Here is a 22,232-nt window from a genome sequence, read left to right as displayed (position 1 = left end):
ACACAGCTAGAGACCATAATTCATGTTAAGCCCACAAGACACTTTTTTTTTAAAAATGACCAATTATTTGACCAGAAAGAAAATCTAACAGATATGAAAGAGTTATGAGGTAGAACCACCCTCTATGATCATGCAATATTTTTTTAAAGCCCTCAAACTCATTGCTGTCAAGTTGGAACTTTTTTAAATTTTTTCTTAAATTTTATTTTATTATTTGTGTGTACCATCAAATCAGATCTGACAGGTACAGGAAGAGATTACCCCTCCTTCTCCAGCAGAGCATCTGGTGGATTCGAACCACATACTTCTGGGATTGCAGTGCAGCTTCTTGCCACTAGGCCACCAGAGCTCCCCTAAGTTGGAACTTTTAAACATGCTAAATCTGGAGTTCTTTTTATCTCTTTACCACTCACTAATACTTCTAGCGAGAGGCTGAGTTGAGGTGGCTGTAAATAAGGGAACAGACGTACACACAGTGGTAATTTAGCACAAAAAGTGAAAAAGGTCCATTAAGGTAATGCAAGGGAGGCATGGTTGGTGTAAGATAAAGATAGGCCTTGTGAAGGAGTTAAAGAGAAAAGGGAAGAAGGCGGTAGAGGGGGAAGAGGAAGCATCCCAGAAATGTCGGGTGGACTTAAACCTTTGGGTGGGCAGCCAGCAGAGAAAGAGGGCAGCTTCAATCCAGCATTGCCTCTTATTAACTCCCAGTCTGTCATCAAACTGGTCAGCCTAGCCCCGTCTAGGAACCTGTGGGGCTGATTGGGGTTTGGAAGGAGGGTATCTCCTGCATTCCTAAGGAAGAGAACTTCTTCAAATTGTTGACTTCCCTTCCTGTTTCCTCTGAGATACCTTGATTTTAGTCTTCTGTGTGAGTGAGAAGAAAGAGAAAGAGACAGTAACCGACCGGGTAGCAATTCTAACTCTTAAAGAACTGACCCATCCCTGACCTTCCAGCAGGTTTTCAGAGGCTGTAAATCACACTGGAGGAGATTGCCTGGCTTTCTCCCAAGAAGCAGCTGTTGGATTCAAACTGCCCACATTTGGATTGGCAATACAACTGTTCACGTTTGGGTTGACTGAAGCTCTGGTGACCTTGTCTGCAGGGAGTTGAGTTGCTGATGTAAAGGGGCACTTCTCAGCTGGTTGGAATCACCATCCGCTCCATGAGAGAACCATGGGCAATCTCCTCCCATGGGATTTACAGCTTCTGAAAAGGTGCTGGAGGGTCAGCTATGAGTCAGTTCTGACTTCTTGCTGTGTACTGTTTAGTTCAAAACCAACCCATAGCTGACCCTCTGGCAGGTTTTCAGAGGCAGTTAATCATATGGGAGGAGATTTCTCATTCTCCCATGGAGCAGCTGGTGGCCTCGAACTGTGTGCCTTTGGGACTGCAGAGCAGTTTCTTGCCTCTAGACAGCAATTAATTGAGTTTTTGAAAGAGAAGACTATATATAAACTATGCAGCTGTTAGGTTGCCATAGAATAAGCTCTGACGGGCTGAACAGCTCGTGGGTTTTCTTGTCAGCAATCATACTATTTTAATCCTTCTTTGGCCTAACTTTATTCTGATCCAAGTCCATTGCCTCCATTGTTTAGTGGATGAACTTAAGCGGTTTATGTTTGGGTTCCAATCAAGTCGAGACTCTGTACAACAGAAGGACAAACTGCCTAGTCACAGGCCCTCCTCACAATGTTGCTGCTTGAGCCTGTTGTTGCTGCTGTGTCAGTCCGTCTCACTGAGGGACTTACTTTTTTTAACAACCCTCTGTTTTTTTCATGGATGATATCCTTCTCCAGTGGCTGGTCCTTTCTGATAACAAGTTCAAATGCATGAGACAATGTCTCACCATCCTTGCTTGTAAGTATTCTAAAGGTACTTCTTCCAAGATAGATCTGTTCAAGTTGTTCACGGTATATGTATTACTATTTGCCAATACCACAGTTCAAATAGGTCCCTTCTCCTTTGTTTGTCTTTATTTATTGCCCAGACTGTGCACATATATGAAGCAACTGAAAAGATTATGGCTATTCTGGAGCCAGTCCGCGGCCGGTGTCCACACTGCTCCAGGCTCGGGGTTGTGGGAACCGGATTGGAGGCCTCCGCTCCTCAGCCCAGCGGCCCGAGCCCCGCCGCGTGGCCACCACCTCGAAAGGAGAGGACAGGGGCGCAGGGGACGCGTGCGGACACCCTGCGGCCACAGGCCCGGCCACAATGGAGCAGCCTCCGCCCCGAGGGCCCATGGACAGGAATCCGAGAGGAACTAACCCAGTGATTTTTTTCCAGCAGGAGGATTAGCAACACACCAACCACCAGCAAACTTAGTTTCAGAATCAGCTTTTCCAACTTATCTTGGTGCCACAAATCTGCTGATGTATGATGGATGGATCGAGCATTGGGAACTTTGGAGCCTTCAGCCTTATTCTTGCAGCTGTACGGCCTTCCAGCACCTGTTTTCAGAAAGGCTGGCAAGAACACATCACTCAGGAGCTGCGCAGCTATCTGGTACATAAACTTGCCCAAGCCTTGTTTCCAACCCAAGACCGAGCAGCACTAAAGGACCCCCTGATGGAGAAGCTGATAGATAGCCTATGCACGGAGGGTGGAGTCGGACATGTATGAGTCAGCCCGGAGCCAGGATGAATACTATCATTTATTAGAAGAGAAGATCTACAAGATACAAAAAGAACTAGAAGAAAGGCGGTGGTCACATTTACATAAGCAAGGCATCTTGGGGAACCAGCCGGCTGAACCTGTCCCAGGGGCTGAGCCCCCTGGGATTCCACCTGGACAGCCCTCATGACCTCCACGCTAGGGCCTCACACTTCCTGCCAGCCCCTCACTGATTCCTTGTTTTCTCTTGTGTTTTGGGTATATTACTAAGAACGTAGAATCATTATCAGGAAGCCTGTAGGTTGCAAGCTAAGTTTGAATTGTTCCAGCTGTGAAGATGTGAGTTGTGTCTTGAATGCTGTTTCTCTGGTGGGGTGGTGGCCTCCCAAAAACACCATGTTTTGGGACCTAGTGACTGTGTGTCACCTTACGTTTGAAGTTTTCAGAAGAATTCCCTGTTACTAAATCAAAGATTATGTTAATGAACCATTTTTTTGCCTTCCTGCTGCACATGGTCTCAGGACTCTGATGCAGATTTCTCAAACTGGTTAACCATTGCAGTGAATCATGTTTTCGTTTAACACATAGCAGGAATGTCTGTGGGGGTTTTCTCCTACCTTCTACCTGAAACTGAAAACTGGATTAAGTTTGGACACATGTCTTTTTACACTTCTCTTGCTGGAGAATGACACAGTAGAACTCATTATATACTTTCTTTCCCAAATCATAGCACAGAAAATTATTATTTCAGCCTCTTGTGGGTATGTTTTCTTATGTGGAGGTTACCACACCCCTGTACTTGGGGTTCACCTTGCTCAGATAGCTGGAGAGTGATAGGCCAGTACACATTAGGACATGAGAGCCTTTAACCTTGAGGCTGAACTGGCCATGTATGGTAAATACTATAAAATGCCCCCAAAATGTCTGCCTGTAAGCTAAGCTAGCTGAGTTCTTAGACTTGTTTACTCATTTCTTCCTAGAATGAGGGCAAGCTGACCATCCTGCCTATTGTTTTTAGCTTTGCCTGCAATGCTAGATACACATCGAGAAGGTAACGGGTTTTTCTTAAACTAAGCTTGTGTACTCCTAACATTTTTCCATCAGTCTTTGTCATTCTTAACTTTGCTGCGTATTGGGAGTTGTTTGTAGGATGTATAATAGTTAGCTGCTTCCCTCATCTGAGCGATAATTTTCCAGTCCACTGACACCAGAGCTGTGCAGCACTGCATTTTCCCCCATCAGTAAGTTTCCTGTCCCAATAAATGAATGGTTTTAAAAAAAAAAAAAAAAGATTATGGCTTTGGGTTAAATGTGAAATCTCGGGGGTTATTTACTCCTGCCTTTTTGTTGTTGTTGTTGTTGTTGCCATTTCCTGGGTATTCTTTTTTCCATCCTTTGATTTTTAGTTAATCCTTATCTTCACTTCTTAAATATATCTATTGCAGGCAGCATATTGATGGGTTTCACATTTTTAAGCAGCCTGCTACTCTTTTTCTCTTAACTGGTTGGTGCATTTAAGCCATTCACATTCAGTGTAATTATTGACAGGCTAGGTTTTATTACTGTCATTTTGCTGAGCTCTTTTTTTGTGTTGTTAGTTACTTTTACCTATCTACTTTTGGGTCCTATCTGTGTGGAAGATTTCTTTCAATAATTACTTCAAAGTTGATTGGTCTTATTTTCATAAGTTCCTTTAGTTCATGCTTTTCTATTGGGTTTTGGGTGGTTTTTTTAACATTGAGAAGAGATCTTTTGTAACACATTTGCTCAACATAATATATTGTTTAATTTCTTGAATAATGCTACCGTGTTTGTTGGTTGTGGATTCAAGCAATATGAAATCCCTGACAATTGCATTCTTTTATTAAAAAGAAATTTTTCTTTTATATTAGTTTGCTTACAAAGTTCATATATACATTGTGTTTCACAACATCCTTCATTCACATTGTGTTTCATACCATCAGCTGGTGGATTTGAACAACATGCCTTCGGGATTGCAGCACAGGTTCTTACCACCAGGCCACCAGAACTCTGTATGTTATTGGGGGTGGAGGGTAGGGAAGGTTTGCAATGAGTAAGTCATTGGTCACACAAAATTCTATCATAAGATCCTTAGATTAATTCCTTAGAATAATTTCTTCCAACGCCATATTTTCCAACTATTGATTCTTCTTTGTTTCTAATTTTTTTAAATAATTTTTTTTACAGAGGTTTTGGATTTCCATTCATTCATTGCCGCAATTTTCTCCCTTCCCACCCCTCCCCACCAGCTTGCTTCCCCCTCCGAAGAGAGAGAAAAAAAAGAAAAAAAAATTCCTTCATTAGTATACAATTGCCACGTCCCTTCCCCCCACCCCCCATGTTTCTAATTTTTGCATTTCAATCATCAGTATTTATCAATGAGTCTTGCTTGTACATTTGATCGATTTCAGACTGCAGACATTGGTTGTTGCTGTTAGGTACCCTAGAGTCACAACAGACTCACAGCTGACCCTCCAGCAGGTTTTCAGAGACAGTAAATAGTGTGGCAGGAGACTGTCCCTTTCTCTATAGTGGAGCAGATGGTGAATTTGAATCTTTGGGTCGCTTCTTACTGAGTTGGAAATGACCTATAAGTGACCCTTCAGTAGGTTTTCAGAGGCAATAAATCACACAGGAGGAGATCACCATCTTCCTCCTGAGAAACAGCTGGTGGATTCAAACCATGTACCTTTGTGGTGGCAGTGCAATTCCTTGCCACTAAGCCAACCAGAGATTCTCCCTTTGGTAGGCATTTTCAATTAATTAATCTTGGTTTTAGTGATTGGCATGTAAATTTGAATAATCATCACATTAACAGGCTTTCATCATATGTCTAAGGATATTACCCTGTCATGTCACTGACAGTATTGTTGTTGTTGTGGTTGTTATGTACCATTGAGTTGGAAGTGACCCATAGCTGACCCTCTGGAGGGTTTTCAGAGGCAGTTAATTGCATGAACGTAGATTGCCCATCCTTCTCCCATGGAGCAGCTGGTGGATTTGAACTGTGTACCTTCAAGATTGCAGTGCACCTTCTTGCCACTAGGCCACCAGTGCTTCACAGGGTTGTACTTCAGTTTTATTTTGAAGATTTTTTTTATGATGAATACAATACTATTCCTTTTCAACTTATCATTCCTGATATAATAGACTGTATGAATTTCTTATTTAAAAAGGCCAATATAAGTCCATTTTAGGTCACTGATACCTCTCCAAAATGTAAAAGAGCAATGATGTCATTTTAAAGATTAAGATGTGCCTGATCCAAAACATAGTATTTTCAGTTGCTTCTTATGCATCTGAAAGTTGAGCAATCAACAAGCATAACAGAATAATGATGCCTTTGAACTGTGGCATTGGGGAAGAGTATAGAATACCCCATGGATCGGAAAGAGAAGTGAAGCCAGGGCACTCCTTAGAGGCTGGGACATTGAGACTTTGTCTCACATACTTTGGGCATGTCATCAGGAGGGGCCAGACCTTGGACGTTAAACATCATGCTAGGAAAGGCGGACGAGGAGCAGAAAACGAGAGGAAGCCCTCACCAAGATAGACTCACAGAGTGACTGCAACGATGGGCTCAGGCATTTCAGAGATGGGGAGGATGAAGCAAGATAGGGTGAGGTTCAGACCTGTTGCTGTGAGTTGAAGTCAACTTGATGGTATCGAACAACGACAATATTTAGGATGCCAAGCTTTATGCATTCCATCTTAGTATTTTACAACTTCTAATTTTTATTGACTTCTACATTGCACCTTCCATGTTCTGATTATTAATGGTTGTTTTCAGTTGTTTCTTAAGCCACGCCACAACAGCAAATAAGAGTCTTAAAAATTTTAGTCAATCTATCCTCAGTGACTAGGGATGATAGGAGAGTTGATGCCTTTAAGCTGTGGTGCTGGAGAAGAGTACTGAATATACCATGGACTGCTAGGAGAACAAACAGGTTCGTCCTGGAGAGGTTGAAGCCAGGCTGCTCCTTGGAGGCAAGGATTCTGAAGCGTTGTCTGACATACTTTGGGCATGTTGCAAGGCAGGATCAGTTCTTGGAGATGGACTTCATGCTTAGGAGGGTGGAGGGACAGCAAAGGAGAGGAAGCCCCTCGATGAGATGGATTGATGTCATCACTGTGGTAATGGGGATAGACATGTTAGAGACATTAAGATTGGCAAGGGGTAGAGCACGGTTTAGGGCTGTTGTGCATAGGATTGCTATGACTTTCAAGAGACTCGATGGCACATAACAGCACCATCACAGCATATCCTTAAGGTAAACTCTGCTTTAAGAAGGCAGCTCTTCCCTTGTTGTACCTTGAGTGACCTCCAATCCAAGGGACTCATCATCCTACACTGTATCAGACAATGTTCTGGTCCTTTTCGTAAGGTTTTCACCAGCTAATTTCTCCCAGAAGTAGATCACCATATCTTGTTCTTAGTCTGACTTCATCAGGAAGCTACACTGAAATCTGTCCACCATGGATAATCCTTGTTGTTGATTGCCTTTGAGTCAAGCACGACTCATAGTGACCCATGTACAAAAAGGCCTGAAGTCCCTCTACAACTACCAACATTTATCAAAGTTCATAAAGTTTTCGGAGGCATAGTATTTAAGAAGTGGATGTCACTCCTCCTTCCAAACGGATGACCCTAGTGAGAGTTGAAACACCAATGGCATAGCTTCCTGCACTATAGTAACACAAAAAGCCACTACAGTATGACAATAGATGAGTTTCCATTTGTTGTTGTGATTATTTGCCATTGAGTCAACTCTGACTCATAGTGACTCTATGTACAACAGCTCTGAACACTGCTCTATCCCAAGCCAATTTCATAATCTCTAACACACCTACCCCCATTACTGTAGTCACTGAGTCAATTAATTTCATTGAGGGTCTCCCTCTCTTACACTGTCGCTCCACCTTCCCAAGCATGATATCCCTCTCCAGGGACTGGTCCCTCCTTGCAACATCCCCAAAAGTATATCAGACGGAGCTTCAGAATCCTTGCTTCCAAGGAGCAGCCTGTTTTCACCCTCTCCAGGATGGACCTGTTTATTTTCTTAGTGGTCCGTGATATATTCAGTACTTTTTTCCAGCCCTACAATATAAAAACATCAATTCTTCTTCAGTCATCTTTAGTCATTGTCCAGCTCTCTGGTGCATAGCAAGTAATTGCAAAGACCATGGACTGGAGCAGGTGCACCTTAGTCTCTAGACAGACATTCTTGCTCTTCAGTACTCTGGAGAGGTCCCTGACAGCAGATTTGCTCAATGCCATTCATCTTTTGATTTCCTGGCTGCTGGTACCAAGAGCATTGATGGTGGAACCAAGAGTTTCTATTCTTTCTATGGCCAACTTAGATGTTCCTCATTTTGACCTAGTAGATTTATGAGGGCGCTCTGGTGGCATAGTCTGTAAGGAGTTTCACTGCCAACCCAAAGGCCTCTCTGGCAGTTTGAATCATCAGTGGCTCCACAGAAGAAAAATGGGCAGTCTCCTCTTGTGCTATCAGCTAGAGGGTCAGTCCCACATAATGACAATGAGTGAGAGAGTGAGTGAGTCATTTTATTTATTTTATGAGACCTTGAGTAGTACAAATGCCTTTGACTGCTAACTGAACAGCTGGAATTTGAGCCCACTCAGAGGTACGTCAGAAGAATGGCCTGGTGATCTAACGCCTAAGAAATCAGCCACCGAAAGTGCTAGGGAGCTCAGTTCTACTCTGACATAGATGAGATCACCATCAAGTTGGAATTGGCTCAGTGGTAACTGGTTGGTTATTCTGAGAATTACATATACAGTCTTAGTCACCATCACAAGAACATGGAAACAGCCCAGATGTCCAATGGAATGGACTGAGAAATTATGGTACATTCATACAACATAATATATGCACCACACAGGAGCAATGGTTTTGTAAATTATTACCTCACTTGGGATGACTGGAGAGCATTATTCTGAGTGAACTAACTCAGTCCCACAAGGACAAATATTGTATAAAACCAATATTGTAGAACGAGTATGAGGATCCAAGGGGGGAGGGGAGGAAGTGGAGGAATTGAGGATGTGCAGGTTAGGGGGAAGAAATTCATCATGGAGTTGTACAATTTGATGGGGGAGGGTAGGGAAATTGGAAGAATCTGGTCTGAAAAATAATGTATTAGAATTTTGTAAATAAGTCTTTTTAAAAAAAGAAAAAAGAGAATAATGTATAATTGCTGTATGTTTTCTATGCTGCTGCTTTTGTTGTGTACCATAGAGTCAGATCTGACTCACAGCTGACCCTCTAGCAGGTTTTCAGAGGCAGTAAACTGCACAGGAGAAGACTGACCATCTTACTGCCACAGAGTAACTGGTGAGTTCATACCATGTTCCTTACCACTAGGCCACAAGAGCTCCAAATGTCGTCTATATTAAGGACAAATGACTTTAAAAAAAAAAAGACAAATTACTTTTTAATTCTGTATTTTGCAAACATTTCCCTTTGTACAACTCCAACGGCAATAACACAACTCAACACAGCTCCAAGGCAATTACAATTTGAGAATGAGGTAGCCAGACAGCACAGCTCCTGAGTGATGTAAAGCAGCAAGGCTGACAGGAGGGAGAGTCCACATAATAGGCACTGAAGACACAACAGAGAAGTCACTACATAATATATAGAGAGAAAAGGAAGCAGAGTAACAGAACAATGAGAGGTCTGAGCACGGTCCCTAAGACTGTGGCCCTTAAACATCCCTCAAGGCTGTACCTGAACTTGTCCCCAGGGACCACCTTCAGCCCAGCAATAGGTAGGCTCATAAAGTGAACAATAATTCTAATGAGGAACACTAATGAACAATAATACTAACTGTATTTCTCAGAATAATCAACCATAAAAGACCAAAATAGCAGCATTTGTCCTAAAACAAATCTCAGAGGCTGGTAGGAATGGAATGGGTATCATAGGGATAAAGTAGGTAGAGTGCTGTGGGTAATTACTACATGGAGGTTGCAATTAATTTTACAAAACAAAAGAAGTATGTTGCAATGGAGAGCCGATTTGCTTTGTAAACTTTCTATCAAATAAAAATAAAAATGTTAAAAAAGTAGACAGGAAAGCACAAGACAGACAAATGGATGTGAGGGATCTACAGAAAAATAGGAAGAATACTGTTATGCTGAAGGAATTGCAATATTTGTGTAAATAATTGAATGGAAAACACATTTGCTCCACAAACTTTTACCCATATCACAATTTTAAAAATTAATTTTAGAAAAAGAAGTCTTCCCTTCCATGGGCAGCACACCTAAACACCAGTCAAGACAAAAGAGTAATTACAGAGTAAACCACCCGAGCTCCACGGCTGAGTTTTGTTATTGTTGTTAGTCCCCACTGATTTTGCTCACACTCCTGGTGACTCATGTGTAACAGTGAACAAAACATCGTCTGGTCCTGGCCATCTTCATTATACATACAAGTCCATTGTCATGGCTATTGTGGCACTCAATCTGTTGTTTTTTGTTATCATTATTTTTGTGTGTAGCATCAAATTGGATCTGACTGGTTCAGGAGGAGATTGTCCCTCCTTCAGCAGAGCATCTAGTGGACTCCAGCCACATACCTCTGGAATTTGCAGCCCAGCTTCTTGTCACTAGGCCACCAGAGTCCCCTGTCAATCCATCTCATTGTTTCCCTCTCTTTCACTGGTCTCTACTTCACTAAACACAATGTCCTCTTTTAATGATTGGTCTTTCCTGATGATGTGGCCAAAGAAAGGATGCCAAAGTCTTGTCACCTTCCCTCCTGAGGAGCGTTCTGGTTGTATTTCTTCTAAGACTGGTTTGTTTGTTCTTCTAAAATTCCATAGTATAATCTATATTATTCACCAACACAAGTTTGAATGCACTGTAACTGATGAATACTAAGACCTTAAAAACCTAAGCTTTCTTATCACTGTGTAGCTGTCTCTTAAAGCCGTCCTTTCCGACCCTCTAGATATCATTTTAATAAATAAAAATAAGCCCAACCTTAAATATAAGGCTGTCCAAACAGCTCCATTTTGCTGGCTCTCTAAGCATGGAAGCAGCCTGCCCTGTCCTGAGCCAGTCTCACTGACTCCAACACACCTAGTCCCCATTGTCCTAGTTACTGTATCAATCCATGTTATCCAAGATCTTCCTCTCCTGCATTATTGTTCTACCCTTCTGAGCATGATGTCCTTCTCCAAAGATAGGTCTCTTCTGGGCCAGTTGAATCTGATTTGATGGCACACAACAAGAAAATAAATAAATCTTTAGGGGAGCTGTGGTGGCCTAGTGGCAGGGAGCTGCACTGCAATCCCAGAGGTGCGCGGTTCACCAGATGTTCTGGGGGGGCAATCTCCTCCTGTACCAGTCAGATCCGATTTGACAGTACACACACACACAAATAATAAAAAATACAACAAAAAATATTAAGAAAAAAAATAATTTGAGAATTCATTATTAAAAAAATAAATCTTTTTAAAAAAAAACAAACCCAAAACAAACAATAATGATCTTATGCAGTATTTGTCCTTATGAGATTGACTTAGTTCAGGCAGGATAATGCACTCCAACCTCTCCCATGTTATACAGTATTTTTCTAAATCATTGCTCCTGAATGCTGCATAGTATTCAGTAATGTGAATGTACCACAATTTTTCATTTTGTGTACCACAAAATTCATTTGTTGATGGACACTTTGGCTGTTTCCATTTTCTTTCTGTTGTGAATAACATTGCTATGAACATGAGTGTACAAATTTCCATTTGTGTCTCAAGTCTTTTATCCTCAGGGTATATTTCTAGGAGTGGACAGCTTGGTCATATGGAATTTCTATCTCCAGTTTTTTTAGGAAACACCAAACTGCCTTCCAGAGTAGTTGTATCATTTTACAATCCCACCAAAGTAAGTGTCTTTGGAATTTCTTTCGGCCTAGGGGTGCATCTTTCAGCACCCTATGAGATACTACTCTGATGTGAACCACAAATCTGTCACTGGCTGATTCTGAAGTAGAAAGCTAGGCCTTTCTTCCTAATCTGTTTTAGCCTGCAAGCTCTGTAGAAAGTTGTCAATGACGGGTGACTCTGCTGGTATTTGAAATACAGGTCGTATTAACCTCCAGCATCATAGCCACATAAAGACACCACATGGTACAACAAACTAACAGACAGGTGTTGGTATTCAATAGAACATGTCATGTTTCCACAGGTTCCCATGTTGGATAGGAAGGTGCTTTGGTGGCAAAATACATTACCTATTACACTGTGAATAGAAACATTGGCAATAGAAATCCACCAGCTTCATTGAAGGAGAACAGTAAGCAGTAGTCCTTCAGAATGGACCCTATGGCAGTTTTGTTTTGAAATTACATTTTTATCTACGGCTGAGTCAGAACATCCAGCAGACTTTCAGAGGTATCAAATCAGACAGGGAGAAATTGCTCATTGTTCTTCCAGAGCAGCTGTTGGATTCAAACCCCATGCCTTTGCATTGGCAGTGCAACTTCTTACCACTGAGCCACCACAGCTCCCTGAGTTTACATTTTCAAAAATCAAATTCATCTTTTGATGAAATCTATTTCAAAAGATTATTATTCACATCATGTAAGGATTTATTTTTTCCGGTTGGTAAGTAGTAATGTTTCTTTTAAAAGCAACTTTTGACAATTTAAAAGATAAATTCTCCATCAATTTCTTAATGCATTTAAGACACTATTTTAAGCAATAGAATATTAATTTAATAATTTTGCTTGCTCTCTATAATGTTAGCATAATCCTATTGCAAAAGCTATGATGGCCGAGTGATAAGGAGTTGCTAAGTCACACGGTTTGAATCCACCAGCTGCTTTGATGAAGAAAGACGGGCAATCTCCTCCTCCATGATTTATAGCCTCTGAAGCTCACTGGATGTTCTGCTGTGAGTTGGTTCCAACTCCCTGGCACATAATAGCAACAACATTACTAATGACATTGTAAACTATGAAAAAAAATGTTTCTTTCAGTGCTTTATTTTAGAAGTCAATATGAATTTGGGGGACCTTTCTTTAACATAAAGTATCATTCTTTTGCTCCCCAAAACTGAGGATTCTCTCAACTGCATTTGTCAAAGAGAGAGGACAGGCTTTTGAAATTGAAGAGAACTAAAGAATAGTAATCAACATAAAATAACAAAATAAATTCCTTAATAAATAGTTCAGCTCAAACTGCATGAATGCTAATGTCAGATAAAATTTCCTGAGAATTATTTCATCATGAATAACAAAAAGGATATGATACTGTTTAAAATTTTTTTTTAAAAAAAGATATGATACTCTTTGAGCAACATTATGCAGAACATGGGCAGAATAGCCAACACTTCCGTAGAATTTATTATTTCACCTTCAAATAAGCACTGCCTTTAAAATAATATCTACAAAATGTATTTGTATGATCTCCCCTAAAAGCATCACAGTTTTTCTCATTAATTCCTAATTCCATAGTGTTGTTGTTGTTGATTGCCGTCGAATCGAGGTCGACTCATAGCGACTCTCTGAACAAAAGACCAATTCCTTTCCATAGCCATAATTTCTCCAAGTTAATCAAGTTTCCATAGGCATGTGGTTTAGGAAGTGGATGCCACTCCAGCTTCCAAACCTGTTTTACAACTGAGAGCTCCACCAAACACTCTCCACAATGGGAAACCATTATGGTATTTGATATCCCCATGGCACAAGGTTCAGCATCATAACAAATAGACTCTGCAGAAATTTGCCCTTATTTCTGATGTCTCTTTCGGAAGGAATTTTATGCAAATTAACCTTACAAGCAAGTCTTTTCATGAGAAGATCTGTGCAACAACAAAGGGGAACTTTTCTGCATTGTGATTACTTGTATCCATGACTAGATCATAAAAAGCTGAAGCATTTAAGTTCTTTTGTTATCACTACAATAGTAAACGGAGCTATTACATTATTTTAAATTATTGCATTAGATTTTGTCCTAGCATTTAAAAAAATGTATTTGTATTATTTGGAACCAGAAAATATACCGAGTACTGAAAGAATTATAATAACAATGTGGAAGACATTACAACAGCTACTGTTATTATTTTATTATCCAAATTAATCTGAATTAAAAATTTTATCATTTTCTTTAATATAAGCTGAAGAAACTACATATCTTTTTACAATAAACTTTTTTATTTTATTTTTATTATTTTTGTGTGTGTGTACTCTCAAATCGGATCTGACTGGTACAGGCGGAGATTGCCCTGCCTTCTCCAGCAGAGCATCTGGTGGATTCAAACAGTGTACCTCTGGGATTGCAGTGTCGATTCTTGACACGAGGTCACCAGAACTCCCTAGAAACTACATATCTTTTAGAGTTCCTGTTGTCAAATGGATTCCAACTTATAGCGACACTGTTTTTTTGTTTTATTTTGCTTTGTTTTTTTGGGTTTCCATTCATTCATTGTTGCACTGTTTTCTCCACCCTCATCCCCAGTTTGTTCTTCTCCCCCCATGTATGTTTTAATTGTCCAATTGCCACAGTACTTGTCAAAGCCAGTTCTGATTAATCTCCTTTATCAGTGTGTCCCTTGCCATTCCCTATCACTCCTCCCTGAGAGAGACTTCACCCTGATTCATAAGGAAAAGGGGATGGCGTATTCTCTTAGCTACTTCCTGCTGAAAAGGGACGCTGTGGGTTTCAGGGTGAATGTCTTCTCTCACTACTCCAAAGGGCCCCCTTGGCAGTAGGAAACACATAGACTATTATGGAGATTGATTTTGGAATTTAGATGCACTGTTATCAATTGTGCTTAGCCGTACATGTTCATATCCTTGAAGATGTATCATGGAAGTGTTGCAGCCTAGAAGATACAAAATTAACTAACAAGTTAAAAGTGCATGAGTCAAAAATTGAAAAGCAATAATATTCTGAGTAGAGGTTCTAATAGTGGCACAAATCAAGTTACAGAGGTAAGGTGGTTCCATTGCCATCCTTACTCTAAATTAATTCTTTTTTTTTAATTTAAATTTGTTATTAATTTCAGTGAAAATTTACAGAGGCTTTGGATTTCCATTCATTCATTGTTGTAGATGTGTCCCCTCCCAAGGCTCCCCCCCACCAGACATTACCCTCTTGGAAAAGTAAAAGAAAATATTCTTTCATTATTTTACAAACCCTCCCCCAGGTCCACTCCACCATGTAGCCATCGCTCTAGACTCCTGTCATGACCGAAATACCTAATCAGATATCTCTTTTAAACAGTTTTCTCCCTTCTCTGTTTCAGAGCAGCATACATTATTGAACCCATCTTACTCAGTCTCTCCCCAACCCCAAGGACAGTCCCATTCTACAACAGTGGCACCATGCAATATTTGTCCCTTTGTGACTGGGACATTTCACTCAGCATAATGTTCTCCAGAGTCAACCATTTTTAATAATATTGCATGAGTTCCTAATGCAGCATAGTATTCCATTGTGCGAATATACCACAGCTTCTCTAGCCATTCGTTTGTTGATGGGCACTTAGGTTGTTTCCAACTCCTTGCTATTGTGAACAAAGCTGCAATAAACATGGGTGCGCATATATCTGCTTGGGTGTCAATAGCGACACTGTTGTTGTTGTTGTTATTGTGTATCATAGAGTAGGAACCGTCACACAGCTGACCCTGTGGCAGGTTTTCAGAGATAGTTAATCATACAGGAGGAGATTACCCATCCTTCTCCCACAGAGTAAATGCTGCTCTTGAATCGCTTACCTTCAGGACTGTAGTGCAACTTCTTGCCACTAGGCCACTAGGGCTCCCCTCTTAGAACAAAATACAACTGTCCCACAGGGTTTCCAAGGTTGTAAATCTTTATGTGAACAGAGACTGTCTCATTTTTCTCCTAAGGAACCACTGGTGAGTACAAAAGTGATTAAGTTCCACACGGAAATAGGTAAGAACTGATTCTTACCACTGGGCCAACTGGTAGCACGATGATAGAGGGAGAAGAGATTAAGGTTGTTAATAACTACAGCTTGCTCAGCTTCCCAGTCAACACTCTTAGCACCAGCAGTCAGGAAATCAAAAGATGGATTGCACGGGGGAAGTCTGCAGATCTCTCCAGAATACTGAGAAACAATGATGTCAGTCTAGAGACTAAAGTGCTCCTGATCCAAGTCATAGTCTTTGTAAGAACTTGCTATGTATCAGAAGGCTGGACAATGACTAAGGATGACAGAAGAAGAATCAATACCTTTGGGTTGTGGGGCTGGAGAAAATACCATGGACCACCAAGTAAACAAGTAAATCTGTCTTGGAGTGAGTGAAACCAAGTTTCACTCTTTGGCTAGGATTTGGAAGCTCCATCTCATATACTTTGGGCACCCGGCCAGAAGAGACAGATCTTTGGAGAAGGACATCATGCTCATAAGGGTAGAGCGGTAATGCAGGAGAGGAAGATCTTGGTTAACATGGATTGATACAGTAACTAGGACAGTGGGGACAAGGTGTGTTGGAGTCAGTGAGACTGGCTCAGGACAGGGCAGGCTTCAAAGCTGTTGTACAAAGGGTTGTTGTGAGTCACAGGTGACTTGATGGCACATTACAGCAACAACAATAACAACAAATGGTTAAATCTCTGCAAAACAAAACAAAAACAAACTAAAAATGAATCAAAAGAGCTGAAACTACTAAACTCTTAGAAGATAATAAGAGAGTTCATGGATTTGGATTAGGCACTTTTCTTAGCTATGACAGCAAAAGACAAGAAAGTAAAGGAAAAAAAGGACATTGAACATCATCATAATTTGAACATTTTATTCTTCAGAAGACACTGCAAAGAAAATTCAAACCCATAAAAAAGGGAGAAAAATATTGCAAATCACATATTTGATAAAGTGAGCTCTGGCTGTCTAGTGGGTAAGGAGTTGCGAACCTGGAGGGAAGTGGTTCATATTCACCAGCTGCTAGCTGGAGAAAGACAGGCAATCTCTTCCCAGTGTGATTTATAGTCTCTGACATCCCACTGGAGCATGAGTTTTAGCTCAAAGGCACATAAGAACAACATCTTTGACAAAGTATTTGTATCTAGAACATATAAAGCCCTTATATAAGTTAATAATAAAAAGACAAGCAGTGCACTGGAAAACATGAGCGAAAGATCAGAATATATTTTCTCCCAAGAAAATAGACAGATGATCATTTTTGGTTTTGTTGTGTACCACTATGTCAGAACTAACATCTTATCATCCAGCGGGTTCTCAGATGCAGTAAATCACATGGGAGGAGACTCCCCATTCTCCCGTGAAGCAGCTGTTGGATTTGAACTGTGGGCTTTTAGAATTGCAGCACAGCTTATTTATATATAAGACTTTGAATTTCCATTCATTCATTGTAACACACTTTCCTCCCTGCCCACCCCTCGTCCCAAGTTCACTTTTTTCTTTGAAAAGTAAAAAAATAAATAAATAAAAAAATTAAAATAAAATAAAATCTTTCATTGTTATACCATCCCCCCCCACACACCCACCTTTCCACTCCACTATGCAGCTTTCATTCTGGACTCTTGTCCTGACAATAATATGTAATCATATATTCCTCCTAAATAGTTCTCTCCCTCATCTGTTTCAATGCAGTATACATTATTTATCACCTCTTAGCTTCCCCAAACCCCAATGTCAATCTGCTTTACAACAGCAGCACTATGCAGTATTTGTCCTTTAGTGACTGAGATACTTCACTCAGCATAATGTCCTCCAGAGTCACCCATTTGTAATAATGCATGAGTTCCTTGTTTTTCAGTGCAGCATAATATTCCATTGTGTGAATACGCCAGCACTTCTCTATCCATTCATTTGCTGATGGGCACCTGGGTTGTTTCCAGCTCTTTGCTATTGTGAACAAAGCTGCAGTAACATGGGTGTGGCAGCACAGCTTCTTAACACTAGACTACCAGAACTCCATACAGATAGCCATAAGCAATTAAAAAAAAATACCCAACATCATTAGCCATCAGGGAAATGTGAACCCAAACTACGAGATACTATTTCACACCTACTGTTGGCTGTTATTAGGCGCCATGACATTAATTATGACCCATTGTTGTTCTTGTTGTGTACCATAGAGTCAGAATCGATCCAAAGCTGACCCTCTGGTAGGTTTGAATTGCTTGGGAGGGGCTGCTCATCCTTCTCCTGCAGAGAAGCTGGTGGATTTGAACTGAGTGACTTCAGAATTGCAGTGCACCTTCTTGCCACTAGGCTACCAGAACTCCCTGACCCATAGCAGCCCTATTTACAACAGATTGAAGCCTTGCTTGATCCTGCGTTATTCTTGCAATCTCCATACTCAAATAACTATAATAAAAAGGACAAGGATGTGGGAATGTAAAATGGTGCAGCAGCTTTGGAAAGCAGCCTGGAGCTTCCTCAAAAGTTTAAACACAGACTTAATAATATGATCCCAAACTTTCATTGCTACATATGTAACAAGTAAAATGAAAACAGATGTCCATACAAAAACTTTGCATACAGATATTCCCATCAGCATTATTAATAATAATCAGAAAGTGGAAACAATCTAAGTCAATTGATAAACAAACAAAATATGGAACATATGGGATATTATGCTACAATAAAATAATTAATACTGGTACATATTACCTTAAGGAGCTCTGGTGACTGAGTGATTAGGAGTTTCCCAACCAACCTAAAGGTTGTTGTTGTTGTTATGTGCCATCGAGTCACCTGTGACTCATGGCGACCCTGTGTACAACAGCCCTAAACCCTGCTCTATCCCTTGCCAATCTTATTGTCTCCAACATGCCTATCCCCATTACCCTAATGATGGAATCAATCCATCTCATCGAGGGTCTTTTTCTCTTGTACTGTCCCTCCACCCTCCCAAAGATGACGTCCCTCCCCAAAGACTGGTCCCTCCTTGCAACATGTCCAAAATATGTCAGATGAAGCTTCAGAATCCTTGCCTCCAAGAAGCAGCCTAGTTTCACCTTCTCTAAGATGAACCTGTTTGTTCTCCTAGATGTCCATGTTATATTCAATACTCCTCTCCAACACCATAGTTCAAAGGCATCAATTCCCCTTCTATTATCCATAATCATTGTCCAGATTTCTGAAGCATTGCAAGTACTTTCAAAGACCAGGGCCTGAATCAGGTGCACCTTAGTCTCCAAACTGATGTCATTGCTCTTCAGTACTTTGGAGAGGTCTCTGACAACAGACTTCCCAATGCAATTTGTCTTTTAATTTCTTGGCAGGTGGTACCAATGTAGATGCTAATAAACTAGTCATCAAAGACCACATATAGAATTAGTATAGATAGATGTAGATATAGATGATATATAGATATAGATTTTATATATATACTTTGTTGTTTGTTTTTAGGTGACATCAAGACATCAAGTTGACTATAAACTCAGAGATCCTCTGATCAGTCCCTTGTGCCATATCTAGCAGCATCCTCACAATCTGTTCATGCTTGAGCTCTTTGCTCTTGTCACTGTGTCAGTCCACCTCATTGACAGTCTCCCTTTATTTTGCTGACCATGGTGGGCAAACTTAAGAGAGATAGAAAGATAAGTGGCTACCCAGGGTTGGAGTGTTTGGGGAGCAATGATTGCTAATGGGTAAAGAGTTTCTATGGAGAGATATTTTTAAAGTCCCCCAACTGACTGGCTGGTGGTGCCTGCAAAACCACCGAATTGGTATTTTTTTAAAAGTAATAGTGAAAATATTTAACTCTATCGTTTCATAGCTGCTTATTGCATTCACATGACTACAAATCTGTGTTCAGGAGGTTAACCATTGAAAGAGTTGCAAACTTACATACTTTCAACACATCATGCTAAAGTTCACTGAAAAGACAGGGAAGAAATGGAAGACCAAAAGAAGTGTCAGAAGAGACTCTGAAACTTGCTCTGGAGCACTCAGAAGCCAAAGTGAAGGGAAGACATAATGAAGTAAGAGAGCTGAACTGAAGTTCTCAGAGGCAGCTCAAGAAGGCAAAGCGAAGTATTAAAATAAAAAGGACATTTCATTTAAAACACAATTTAAAAAGAATTATTTTTTAAAAATGAAATACATACAAAGATTTGGAGTTAGAAAATCAAAGGAGAAGAACACAATTATGACTTCTCAAGTTAAAAGAGCTAAAGAACAAATTCAAGTCTACAATTGAAATACTGAAGGATTCTATGGGTCAAATATTAAATGACGTGCACCACCTCAAAAGGAGATGGGGAAAATATAGGGGGTGGGGAAGAAGAATAATGGAAAACATAGAGTCACTCAACAAAAAGAATTGGTCAACACTGAACCATTTAGGAAGGATTTTATGAACAAGAACCAGTGGTACAAAAGGAAGAAGTCGAAGCTGCACTAACAGCATTGGGGGGTGGGGGTGGGGGAAAGACTCCAGGAATCGATAGAATACTAGTTATGCCAAGAAATTTCGAATACTTGCCTAACTAACTGCAAGAAATCTATACTTCTTTCCCATAAAAAAAGGGTGACTCACTAGAGCACAATAAGTCTTTTCATTTCCTGGCTGCTGGTGCCAAGAGTGTTTGTTGATTATGGAGTCAAGCAAACTAAAGATGTTAACAGTCTCAATCTCTTCACCATCTATCATGATGCTGCAAATCGGCCCAGTGGTGAGAATCTTTGTTTTCTTGATACTCAGTCCATATTGAAGATTGCAGTCCTTGACCTTCTGCAGCAAGCGCTTCAGGTCCTCCTCAGTTTCAGCAGGTAGGGTTGTGTCATCTGCGTAACACAGATTGTTGATGAATCTTCCTCCAATCCTGATGCCACATTTCTCCTCAAAGAGCCCCATCTCCCAGATGATCTGTTCTGCATATAGATTGAAAAGGTATGGAGATAGGTCACATCGCTGGTGTATGCCTTTCCAATTTTGAACCATGCAGTTGTTTCCTTGCTCTGTTCTGATGACTGCCTCCTGTCCAAGTGTAGATTTCACATTAGCAAGATGAAGTGTTTTGGACTTCCCATTCTTCTCTGAGTTAGCCACAGTTTATTGTGATCCACACAGTCAAACACCTTTGCATAATCAATGAAGCACAGAAGATGTCAGCACTTGGGGAGAAAAAGATACCATGTTTGAAAAAGGAGAGGGTCAACAAAGAGAGGAAGACTGGATGGACATTGGGTGACTGCAACAATGAATGGGCTTGAGAATGGCAGACATTGTGAGGATGGCGCAGGATTGGGCAAGGTTTCCATTTGTTTTGTTTTTATAGAGTCAGTATGAGTCATATTTGACTTGATGGTACATAACAAACTCTAATACACTGAACTCAATTATCTTATTTACAAAGAAAATGAAAGGTGTGTATGTGTAAGGCAGAGTAACTTTGGATAAAGCCAGAGCGAACCTCACACAGGGTTTGGGAAGTGTTTGAGAATGCTGAGATTGATGGACTTCCAGCTGTGATATAGCTTGCTTGGTCTCGAGAGTAAGGCGTCCCTGGAACTACTGACTTTCAGAAGCAGGGTCCCTGGGGTGAATCACGTGCTGATTGGCTGTTGTAGATGCTTGAGTCTGTCACTGATTGGCTGACTTTTAGAAGCTTGGCGTTGTCATTGATTTACTAACTTTGAGTAGCATAGTTACTGGAGTGAAGCTGTTGTTGACTGGCTGGTTTTCAGAAGTATTAGAATGAGGTTGCCGCTGATTGGTTCAGTTTGTGTATGAGTGTGTGTGATTAACTCTAAACAATGGTGGCTCTTACTCTGGAATTGGGATTTCAGCCAAAATAAATTTCTTCCTTTCTTAAATATAAGAATAAGCTATCTTAATTCTCATCCTTTTTCCTTAGCTAAATCTGTAGAAGACATTACAGGGCTGTTTACATCTTTCTTTATAACATTGGGGTTTTCAGCTTGCCTTGCCATTTACGTAATTTAATTCCAAATTTCTAGCGGAAATACAGCTCTAACGATTTTCTGTAGTTTCTTGACGAAAGATGATTACAGGACATTTCAGACATCCTGACAAGGATGTCAATCAATATAAGACAATAAAGAAATAAGCTTTGGTAACGCAAAATCATTAATTGCGCTTGGCCGCTGGCTGGTCAATGATGCATTCTCCAGTTCTACAGAAGAAAAGACTGCAGTGATTAAATGTCGTGTTCGAGGATCCCTCCGTCGGAAATGGATAGAGGAGCCTGGATCTGAACAATAAAGGACAGGGGGGTATTGGGGGAGAGATCTTGAGCATCCGTTATGCCCACGCCCTGCTCACCGCTAACCCGAGGGATGCAGAGATGACTTTTGAAATCAGTGGTGTTCAATTAACAGAGGGTGAGGAGTGAACAGAGAAGCACTCCTGATGGGGACCCGGAGAAGCCACTAGGGTATCTGCAAGACGTTCACAACTAAAGCAGAAGCCGGAGGGGTGGGGCGAGGCTCGCGTGGCCACGCCCCGGGCACATCCTTGAGCGCGGGTGGGTGGTGCTGCAGACAGACCCCCGACTGTGCAGAAGCTGCTGGAGACAGAGCGCGGTGGTGCAGCCCCTTCCCCTTAGAGACCTGAGTTACCCCCGCCCAGCCGGCGGCCCCGCAGTGTCAGGGGGGCGCGGCCAT

The sequence above is a fragment of the Elephantulus edwardii genome, unplaced genomic scaffold, assembly GCF_000299155.1.
Source record: "Elephantulus edwardii isolate Elephantulus edwardi_28Jun2011 unplaced genomic scaffold, EleEdw1.0 scaffold00138, whole genome shotgun sequence".
In the NCBI taxonomy this organism is placed as follows: domain Eukaryota; kingdom Metazoa; phylum Chordata; class Mammalia; order Macroscelidea; family Macroscelididae; genus Elephantulus; species Elephantulus edwardii.
Note: the sequence above shows the minus strand (reverse complement) of the source record.